General features: G+C 48.1%; 1 long non-coding RNA gene across 1 annotated transcript; it reads left to right on the top strand.

Annotated features, from left to right (window-relative positions):
• The first annotated feature begins 1,872 nt into the window (after window positions 1-1,872).
• LOC134956833 (uncharacterized) lies at window positions 1,873-4,863 on the top strand. Its single transcript, XR_010186218.1, has 3 exons — window positions 1,873-2,011; window positions 2,532-2,666; window positions 4,729-4,863. It is a non-coding gene; the product is annotated as an uncharacterized LOC134956833 (long non-coding RNA).
• Window positions 4,864-11,474: the final 6,611 nt, after the last annotated feature.

The raw sequence follows: 11,474 nt of genomic DNA, 5'->3' as shown, positions 1-11,474 counted from the left end.
CCCAAGGACAATTCCATCTTGCACCTCTTTTTTCTTTAATTTTTCTTTGCGTCATGTGCTGTTTGGGGAGGGTTTTTTGGAAGGGCCATCCTGCGTGACACTGCAGTGCCACTCCTAGATGGGCCCGGTGTTTGTGTCGGCCACTAGGGTCGCTTATCTTACTCACACAGTCAGCTACCTCATTGCACCTCTTTTTTTCTTTGCGTCATGTGCTGTTTGGGGAGGGTTTTTTGGAAGGGCCATCCTGCGTGACACTGCAGTGCCACTCCTAGATGGGCCCGGTGTTTGTGTCGGCCACTAGGGTCGCTTATCTTACTCACACAGTCAGCTACCTCATTGCGCCTCTTTTTTTCTTTGCGTCATGTGCTGTTTGGGGAGGGTTTTTTGGAAGGGCCATCCTGCGTGACACTGCAGTGCCACTCCTAGATGGGCCCGGTGTTTGTGTCGGCCACTAGGGTCGCTTATCTTACTCACACAGTGACCTCGGTGCAAATTTTAGGACTAAAAATAATATTGTGAGGTGTGAGGTATTCAGAATAGACTGAAAATGAGTGTAAATTATGGTTTTTGAGGTTAATAATACTTTGGGATCAAAATGACCCCCAAATTCTATGATTTAAGCTGTTTTTTAGGGTTTTTTTGAAAAAAACACCCGAATCCAAAACACACCCGAATCCGACAAAAAAAATTCGGTGAGCTTTTGCCAAAACGCGGTCGAACCCAAAACACGGCCGCGGAACCGAACCCAAAACCAAAACACAAAACCCGAAAAATTTCCGGCGCTCATCTCTAGTCATTACCTATTCCCTGTGAATGTCACCTTGCGGGCCTGCCTTACAGTTTTATATACGCTAGTATTGAATAATACATTTCTAGTGCGCCGCAAAAAAGACAACTCTTATTTCTTCTTCTCTTTATACGCTCATGGGTTACACAGGTTCTGTGGCTGATTAAACCAGGTGAAATGCAGACTTGAGGTCAGCCAGCCACAGAAACTGTATAATCCGTGAGTTTTCTGGTTTAATGGGACACTATAGTTAGTATATCTCTCTCTCTCTCTCTCTCTGTCACACACATACAGACACACATAACGGAAAATGTTTAATTCTTCCTCTTAGATAAAGAGCTTTATTTCCTTATAAAATATAAGTGGTGATTTAGTCTAGAAATTCCTGTCACTTATGCGTTCCCTTTACCTATGTATTGAGGAACTCTGTACAACATTGCCTTATACGTCATTTTCTATACTAGTCTCATTTTTTTTAAACTAGAAACTCATGTATATCCAGTTGTAATTGATGTAGAAAATGCGTATGTAAGATAGCTGTAACTCTGTAGCTTTGCTGCTGGTTACTGTGACATCACACCTAGCTTGTGATATCACTAGCCCGTGACATCACAATGCTTCTTCCTGTAACATTCTATCTACAGCTGCTGACGTTTCCAGTTTCCATGCAGGAAGACAGGTAGGAGGAGGTGAGTCCTACATAGCAGGGTATAATGGAGGGGGGTAAGAAAGACAGAGTGCAGTATAGTCCACTGAAAGGCAAGACAAGATGGACAGAACAGGGAATACAGGTACAAGGACACATAAATAGGAGAAGCGCAGGAAGGAACAACATATTTAGGAATAAAAATGTAGCGTTTCAGGAATAAAGAGGGCAGTATGGAGGATAAGCACACATACAGGGGATGCAGATAACCTGGGTCTCTATGAGGCAGGATCGTGGCTTTGGGATGAAAAAGTTAATAAAATAGATAAATGGGATATTGATAACTTTGAAAGTATCTTGTTTGGTTTAAGGAAAATTGGGAAACTGGTTGACACATGGACATTTTATTATACTTAAACTAGTACTATGCTTAATGATAGTCTTTTGTGTTTTCTAGATCATCTGGCAAAGAGATTTGCAGAGTGTCGGGTGACCGGCAAAGAGATCTGCAAAGTGTCAGTTGAAGACGACGGGAGGGGTCGCAGAGGTAGCAACGACTGGAGTATAACATGCAGGAGGTAAGTTACCGTCCTCTCTCTGCACATGTTACATCTGCCCCACCTGCAGTGCACATGGTATTGTCCATTAGAGAACAAATTTGCTGCTACGATCAGGTCTGAATTAGGCCTAGTGTATGATACTAACATGATCCTAGCGCTAGGAAAGATAAAACCTGGAGCAGATAACTTGGGGGCAGATGTATTAAGCCTGGAGAAGGCATAAAGAAGTGATTAAGCGGTGATAAGTGCAAGGTGATAATGCACCAGCCAATCAGCTCCAATATGTAAATTGATAGTTATAAGCTGATTGGCTGGTGTGTTATCACCTTGCACTTATCACCGCTTTATCACTTCTTTATGCCTTCTCCAAGCTTAATACATCTGGCCCTTGTATCTCTGTGAGAAAGGATCTTGGGTTTTGGATAAAAAGTCAATAAAATAGATAAATTGCAAATTAATAAAAATGAAAGTACATAACAAAATGTAGTAGTATGATTATACATATAGTATGTCTGACCAGGAAATTCTGGTTATTTAGATCATCATCTGGCAAAGTTCTGGCAAAGAGATTTGCAGAGTGTCGGGTGACCGGCAAAGAGATCTGCAAAGTGTCAGTTGAAGACGACGGGAGGGGTCGCAGAGGAATTAGTGACTGGAGAATAGCATGCAGGAGGTAAGTTACCATACTTGTGCAATTGTGTGTGTGGTGGGGGGTATTAAGAGCACAGTACAAAACATAGGTGGTCATTCCGAGTTGTTCGCTCGGTAATTTTCTTTGCATCGCAGCGATTTTCCGCTAATTGCGCATGCGCAATGTTCACACTGCGACTGCGCCAAGTATATTTGCTATGAAGTTTGGTATTTTACTCACGGCATTACGAGGTTTTTTCTTCGTTCTGGAGATCGGAGTGTGATTGACAGGAAGTGGGTGTTTCTGGGCGGAAACTGGCCGTTTTATGGGTGTGTGTGAAAAAACGCTGCCGTTTCTGGGAAAAACGCGGGAGTGGCTGGAGAAACGGAGGAGTGTCTGGGCGAACGCTGGGTGTGTTTGTGACGTCAAACCAGGAACGACAAGCACTGAACTGATCGCACTGAAAGAGTAAGTCTCGAGCTACTCAGAAACTGCACAGAGAAGTCTTTTCGCAATATTGCGAATCTTTCGTTCGCAATTTTGCTAAGCTAAGATTCACTCCCAGTAGGCGGCGGCTTAGCGTGTGCAATGCTGCTAAAAGCAGCTTGCGAGCGAACAACTCGGAATGACCACCATAGGGTCTATGGTGGGGGAGAGCAGACAATACAAAACATACAGACGGGGGCAATAGCACATACAGATGGTGTGGGGGCACAATACAAAAACATAGAAATTGTGGCGTACTCTATAGGACATATAGAGGAAGGACATACACTTTTGGGGGTTGCGAGATGTTGTACATACTGTAATACAGAAAAACAGGAAGGGTGGTGAGAGCATGATACAGAACATACAGATCGGCGGAAGAACAATACAGATCGGGGGAGATAGTGAAATGGCTGACATTTACAGTATATCAATGAACTGGGGGCAGGTGTACAAAGCCTGGGAGAGTGATAAAGTGGAGAGAGATAAACTAACAACCAATTAACTCCTAGTTGTAATTTTTCGAACACAGCCTGTAACATGGCAGTTAGGAGCTGATTGGCTGGTACTTTACCTCTCTCCACTTTATCACTCTGCAGGGCTTAATACATCTCCCCCATAGAATAACCAAATGATGAAATGGTACAGAATGGTATAAATGATGTGATTTGTAGCTGTAACAAGTGACTGTTTCCCTATCCTTACATATAATAAAGGTGACATAGTCCTCTCCCTAGAGTCCTTGTCCTTACCGCTCAGGGGGCCTGATTCAGATGCGGACGCAGAGCTGCTGTTGTACCAAGTGGCTCAATGCTTTTTCACTGTGCATGCGTGTAAGCTGCACTGCGCACAAAATTAAATCAAGCTCACATAGAGGATCCCATCACAAAGTGATTGACAGGAAGTCAGCGTTTGAGGTGGTAACGGTATACAGGCATGTCAGGTCCGTTCAAACGCCGTTCCATGTGTGTGCATAAATTACCCATTGCGACCTGTGGGCTGCTGGAGAGCCCCCTGTGTCTAGGAGACTTGCTCAGCCTACCACTGCTCAGACTCACGATGCAATTGTGAACGGCAAGATTGCAGCAGCGATCGCTTCAACAACCACATCTGAATCAGGCCCACTATTACACCATTATATTTTACTATTTTATCACATTTAACAACTAAGCGGTCAGTTTAAGTAGGTGCGAGTTTGTCTTACAACAGCCGCACTTTCCGGTAGCCCCATAGGCTGAATCTGGCCACGAAGGGTGTGAGTTTGGATGCTGTTGAAATGTCGCAGCAATGGTAACTCTTACCTAATTGGATTGACCCCTAAATGTTAGCAATTTATAGCTTTTATTATTTACCGGTCAAATTTCTTTTCTGAAGGTACCCACTAATTACTATAAGAGAGAACTTATCCCCCCAATGTGTGTATTGTATAAAAACAATGGGCCCTTTGGGATAATTGTCCTTATTTTAGGTATTTTCCATGTCCTCAGTAGTTAGAGTAACCTATTTATATAGAGAGATTTTTCTCTCTACATAACCACACCACTGTTTGCAGTTTGTCTCTCTGCTTGTTCATCCACTAACAATGATTTCTCATCTCTTCCTCTTCGTCTATACGCAGTGGGTGATCCCTCAATAGCTGCCCTGGGAGGAGAGCTGCGGACACATGCTTCACGTGTTGGAACATATGCATTACCTATTAGGAGATGCGGTAACGATGCCGGCTGCCGGGTTTATGGCAGTCAGAATACTGACACTGGGATCCCAAAACTCTTCAGAATCCCGACGTTGGAATTCCGAATGAGCAAGGATACCGACGCCCATATCCATACAATCATAGGTTTAGTGCTGGGCAAGGGGGGTTAGGTTTAGGCATCAGGCATGGGGGGAGGGGGGTGGTTAGGCTGAGGGGGAGGGAAGGTTAGGGTTACGCTTCAGGTGGAAGTTAGGTTTAGGCATCAGGCACGGGGTTGGTGTTAGGCTACAGGTGGGGGGAGGTTAGGGTTAGGCTGCAGATAGGGTGGTTTAGTCACCCACGGGGGAGGTTAGGCTGCGTGGGAAAGAGGGTTAGGTTTAGGCATCAGGCGGGAGGGATAGCTTTAGGCATTAGGCAAGGGGGTTAAGTTTAGGCTGCGGGGGAGGGAGGGTTAGGTTTAGGCAGGGGGATTAGGTTTAGATGTCAGGCGGGGTGGTTACGTTTAGACTGGGTGGGGGGAGGTTAGGGTTAGGCTGCTCATAGGGTGGGTTAGGGTTAGGCACCCCTAGGGGTGCTTAGGCTGCAGGGGAGGGAGGGTTAGGTTTAGGCATCAGGCGGGGGTTAGGTTTAGGCGCCAGGCACTGGGTTAGGTTTAGGCTGCGTGTGGGGGGGAGGTTAGCATTAGGCTGCAGGTAGAGTGGGTTAGGGTTAGGCACCCCCAGGAGTGGTTAGGCTGCGGGGGAGGGAGGGTTAGGTTTAGGCAGCAGGGATGGAGGGGGGTAGGTAGGCTGTGGGAGAGGGAGGGTTAGGTTTAGGCAGCAGGGACGGAGCTTAGGGTTAGCACCTCTGCAAGAGGGTTAGGCACAAAGGGGGAGGTTAGGGTTAGACTGCGGACAGGCAGGGTTTGGGGGGTGGGGAGAGGGGAGAACACCCCTTACTCACTCCTGTTGGTCTTTTCTGTAATGGGATCCCGGTATCGGTATGACAACCACCGGGATCCCATGCACTGGGATAGCATACTGACCCCTCTATTAGTTCACCTCTTAATGCCCAGAGGGAAGGGCAATCCTGAGGCCATGGTTCCCCAGAGGTTTCCCCCCAAGGGGGTTTTCCTCTCCTGAGTGCTGAAGGATGACTCTTTGTGAGTCCAGAGGTGTAGCTTTTATGCCATAATGAGTACCAATCTCATGCCCATCCCTGCAATGTATAAGAAGTAAAATAATTGCTAATGCGATCACTTTTCTTCTGGGTTTCAGACCCCGGCTGCGCTAGTTCACATGTGCAATCGTCAGACTGCGTATGTGAGAGCAGACAGTAATGCAGAGGGATCCCAAGGGACCTTCTCCTGGGAATTAATGCATAATGTAGCCCACAGGCTACAAAAGCCATTTAGAAATGGCATTAGCTGCCGGGCCAAGCTCAGAAATGCTTTGCATTCTGGAGCTTGGTGAGTTTCACAGTTTACCATCTGCCGTAGAAACTTTTGGTAGCTGCTTTTGTGTTTAAAATAGGAGGAACGCAATAGATATCTCAAATATCCATTGCCGTCCCCAATACATACATTCAGGGGCAGGTTAATATTTGTGGTCAGCCCCCAAAACCGACTGTTTTTGGAGATGTCTCGCAAATATTATTTAATTAAATATTCCACTTAATAAACTTTTTCTATTTTAACATAAACTAAAAAATGTTTTATGTATTCATTGAGTCTCCCGTCTTTAGTGAATGCTAATTTCACAGGGTCCGCAAATTATTACTGATATGACTGTTACTCTACTGTTTTGCTGGTGCTCCTGGCCTGCTGTATAGCAGCCAGACATATATTTAATATACAGCACTCTTAGGGAGATGTATCAAGCCTTTGAGAGAGATAAAGTGCAGATGTCCAAACCACCCAATCAACTTCTGTCACTTATCTTGCACAGTACATGAAATGATACCTGTAGTTAGAAGCTTCATTTGATTTGGGCAAATACTCAACTTTATCTCTCTCAATGGCTTGATATATCTCCTGGAAAATATAATGTCTTCCGCTCACTTAATTAACAAGTTAAATTAATTAATTGTCTTGGAAACAGAGTAAAGGTGGGTACACACTATTAGATATATCTGCAGATCAATTGATCTGCAGATATATCTATGTACGGATCGGGCAGTGTGCTGTGCATACACACACAGCCCGATCCGTCGGGGGACTGACGTCATCAGTTCACCTGTCAATCACCGCCGGCCGCCGCAGCATGTGTACGGGTAGTCGGACGACCGCCCGTACACACACAGCGACGGGCCAATATATCGTTAGATATATTGGCTGTCGGCTGTGCTACGCGGCCGACGCTATACGTCTGTGAACGACGGAGTTCACAGACGTATCGCCCGTACACACTGGCCGACGGTCCCGCGATGTATCGGCCGTTCTAGAGAACGGCCGATACATCGACCAGTGTGTACGGGCCTTAAGAAATTCACAGTATAAGATAATGTTATAAAGGCTTGTCAATACCTCCTGGTACATTTACATTGATTTATCATTCACATTTCTTCCATGCCAGACAGGGGTGGATTGGGAACGTAGAGTGGCCCTGGAAATATATGAAAAGTGGCCTCATGTAGGTTGGAGTAAGTCAGCTATAAGCGGGGCCCAACACAAATTGGGCTTAAGCAAACTGTTAGCATTACCCACAGTGGTAGTAAGCAAGGCTAAATGCAGCATGGTAGGCAGTCACAGCACCAGCAGTAGGATCGTGTCTCTGGAGGTGGAGATCACACCAGTAGGTGAGGCATTGCACTGGTAGGCAGTCACAGCACCAGCAGGAGGATCTTGTCACAGAAGGTGGAGATCACATCAGTAGGTGAGGCATTGCACTGGTAGGCAGTCACAGCACCAGCAGTAGGATTGTGTCACAGAAGGTGGAGATCACACCAGTAGGTGGGGGATTGCACTGGTAGGCATTAACAACAGCACCAGCAGGAGGATTGTGTCACAGAAGGTGGAGATCACACCAGTAGGTGGGGCATTGCACTGGTAGGCATTAACAACAGCACCAGCAGGAGGATTGTGTCACAGAAGGTGGAGATCACACCAGTAGATGAGGCATTACACTGGTAGGCAGTCACAGCACCAGCAGGAGGATCGTGTCAAAGGTGGTGGAGATCACACCAGTAGGTGGGGCATTACACTGGTAGGCAGTCACAGCACCAGCAGGACGATCGTGTCACAGGAGGTGGAGATCACACCAGTAGGTGAGGCATTGCACTGGTAGGCAGCCACAGTACCTATGGTAGCTACACCCCTATATATAACACATGTATCTGTGACAGGGAAGGTGGCCTCTCTCAGCTCTGGGCCCCATAGTAGCTGCTAGGGGCAGATTGGGATCGAACACCAGCCCAGGAAATTTATGGAAGCAGCCCTAATGAGGGCGGAGTCTGTTGAGGTGGAGGAGCCTGTCAAGAGGGTGGGGTCACTCCTCAGAGGTCCTGATTCTGAGATAGACACAGTTGGGGCCTCCTACGCTTTACGTTATGCTATTGTTTACCTGTGACTGTGGCCCTCATTCTGAGTTGATCGCTCGCTAGCTACTTTTAGCAGCCGTGCAAACGCATTGTTGCTACCCACAGGGGAGTGTATTTTCACTTTGCAAGTATGCGATTGCATGTGCAGCCGAGCGACATAAACACATTTTGTGCAAAACAAGACCAGCCCTGTAGTTACTTATCCTGTGCGATGATTCTAGCGACGGAGGTCCCGGAATTGACATCAGATACCTGCCTTGCAAACGCCTGGACACGCCTGTGTTTTCCCAAACACTCCCAGAAAACGGTCAGTTGCCACCCACAAACGCCCACTTCCTGTCAATCTCCTTGCGATCGGCTGTGCGAATGGATTCGTCGCTAAAAGCATTGCACAACGACGATGCTCTCTGTACCCGTACGATGCGCGTGCACTTTGCGGCGCATACGCATGCCCAGTTTTGCTGTTTTTTTACCTGATCGCAGCGCTGCGAAAATTGGCAGCGAGCGATCAACTCGGAATGACCCCCTTTATGCATATGCTGCTACAATACCCTTCCCTGATGCACATCTGTACGTCTGAATATACAAGGACTGATATGCCCACTTTCAGTATCTACTGACACTGCAGTCATGCCTTTAATCTACTTCTGATTTTATTGATTTTTCATTCAACAAACCCCTTTTTTTAACCTTATATGTTTCAAAGTACAGGGAGGAGGAGCACACACTACATATAGCACAGTACAGGGAGGGGGCACACACTACATACAGCACAGTACAGGGAGGGGGAGCACACACTACATACAGCACAGTACAGGGAGGAGGAGCACACACTACACACAGCACAGTACAGGGAGGAGGAGCACACACTACATACAGCACAGTACAGGGAGGGAGCACACACACTACATACAGCACAGTACAGGGAGGGGGAGCACACATTACATACAGCACAGTACAGGGAGGAGGAGCACACACTACATACAGCACAGTACAGGGAGGAGGAGCACACACTACATACAGCACAGTACAGGGAGGGAGCACACACACTACATACAGCACAGTACAGGGAGGGGGAGCACACACTACATACAGCTCAGTACAGGGAGGGGGAGCACACACTACATACAGCACAGTACAGGGAGGGGGAGCACACACTACATACAGTATAGTACAGGGAGCAGGAGCGCACACTACATACAGCACAGTACAGGGAGGGGGAGCACACACTACATACAGCACAGTACAGTACAGGGAGGGGGAGCACACACTACACACAGTACAGGGAGGGTGAGAACACACCACATACAGCACAGTACAGGGAGGGGAAGCACACACTACATACAGCACAGTACAGTACAGGGAGGGAGCACACAATACATACAGCACAGTACAGGGAGGGGAAGCACACACTACATACAGCACAGTACAGGGAGGGGGAGCACACACTACATACAGCACAGTACAGGGAGGGGGAGCACACACTACATACAGCACAGTACAGGGAGGAGGAGCACACACTACATACAGCACAGTACAGGGAGGAGGAGCACACACTACATACAGCACAGTACAGGGAGGAGGAGCACACTATACATACAGCACAGTACAGGGAGGAGGAGCACACACTACATACAGCACAGTACAGGGAGGGGGAGCACACACTACATACAGCACAGTACAGGGAGGGGGAGCACACACTACATACAGCACAGTACAGGGAGGGGGAGCACACACTACATACAGCACAGTACAGGGAGGAGGAGCACACACTACAAACAGCGCAGTACAGGGAGGGAGTATACACAAGTAGTAAAACACAGACACAGGGGACCAGCGCAGCAGAATCTGTCCCAGTAGCCAATCCGCCCCTGATTACATACATAGCCACCATATTACATACATAGCCACCACATTATTACATGAATAGCACCACATTATACAAATAGCACTGCATTACACGTATAGCACCACATTACACGTATAGCACCGCATTACACGTATAGCACCGCAGTCATTCTGACCCGATCGCTCGCTGCAGTTTATAGCGCATGCCAGCCATCCTTGCCCTGTGATTGCCTCTGATGCAGAGGCGATCGCTGGGTGGGAGGGGGCTGGACAGCGGCATTAAGCATCTGTTTAGGGGGCGTGGTCCGGGCTATGCAGGTGTGGCCAGACCGTTGGGGGGGGCAAGCCGCGACGGCTGCGTGACGTCACACGGCATTGACATGCGGGGCGGACTAGCCCTGTGCTGGGGAGTGGTATGGTATGCCGGCGGCCGGGCTCCCTGCGACCAGCATACCGGCGCCGGGAGCCTGACCGCCGGCTTACCGACAGTGTGGCGAGCGCAAATGAGCCCCTTGCGGGCTAGCTGCGCTCACCACGCTGCGGGCACGGTGGTGCGCAACGCCGCCACGCTATTTTATTCTGCTCCAGGGGGGTCGTGGACCCCCACGAGGGAGAATAAGTGTCGGTATGCCGGCTGTCGGGATTCCGGCGAGGGTATACTGTGCGCCGGGATGATACCGACAGCCGGCATACTGAAGACCACCCCTGTGCTGGGCGTCCGCCCGCATGTCTGAGTGCCTGATCGTAGCTGTGCTAAATTTAGCACAGCTACGATCAACTCGGAATGATCCCCTACATGTATAGCACTACACGTATAGCATTGCATTAAATAGAGCCACATAACACGAATAGCACAACATTACAGATTTAGCACCGCACTATACGTACAGCACTGCATTATATGACTAGCCACACATTACATACATAGCCACCGCATTACATTCGTAGACACCGCATAAATAGGCCCATCATCATGGACAGACATTGGGCAGCTATAGGGCTGAAGGACGTTGCATTAGAGATTGTCCCAGGGCCTGGTCAGCTGGCATCCTGAGAACAAAGTACATCCTGCTCCTGTCCAGTCCCCAAACCATACACTGTGACCGGGGACACCCATTCCTTTACACCATCATGATAATGCAAATAATGTAATTAAAAATAACCTCTCTGCCGGGTCCCCTTCAGTGCTCAGTCGCAGCTCTGGCCAGTTCAGTGAGAGTGCGGGAGCTAGGGTGGCAGCGGGTGTAGTGAACCCGGCTCTGACCATCGCTTTGCTGCTGCTCCTAGGCCGGGCTCGTTGAAGAGCC

Source organism: Pseudophryne corroboree, chromosome 9 (assembly GCF_028390025.1).
Source record: "Pseudophryne corroboree isolate aPseCor3 chromosome 9, aPseCor3.hap2, whole genome shotgun sequence".
Taxonomy (NCBI): domain Eukaryota; kingdom Metazoa; phylum Chordata; class Amphibia; order Anura; family Myobatrachidae; genus Pseudophryne; species Pseudophryne corroboree.
Note: the sequence above shows the minus strand (reverse complement) of the source record. Positions and strands in the feature narration are given on the sequence as shown.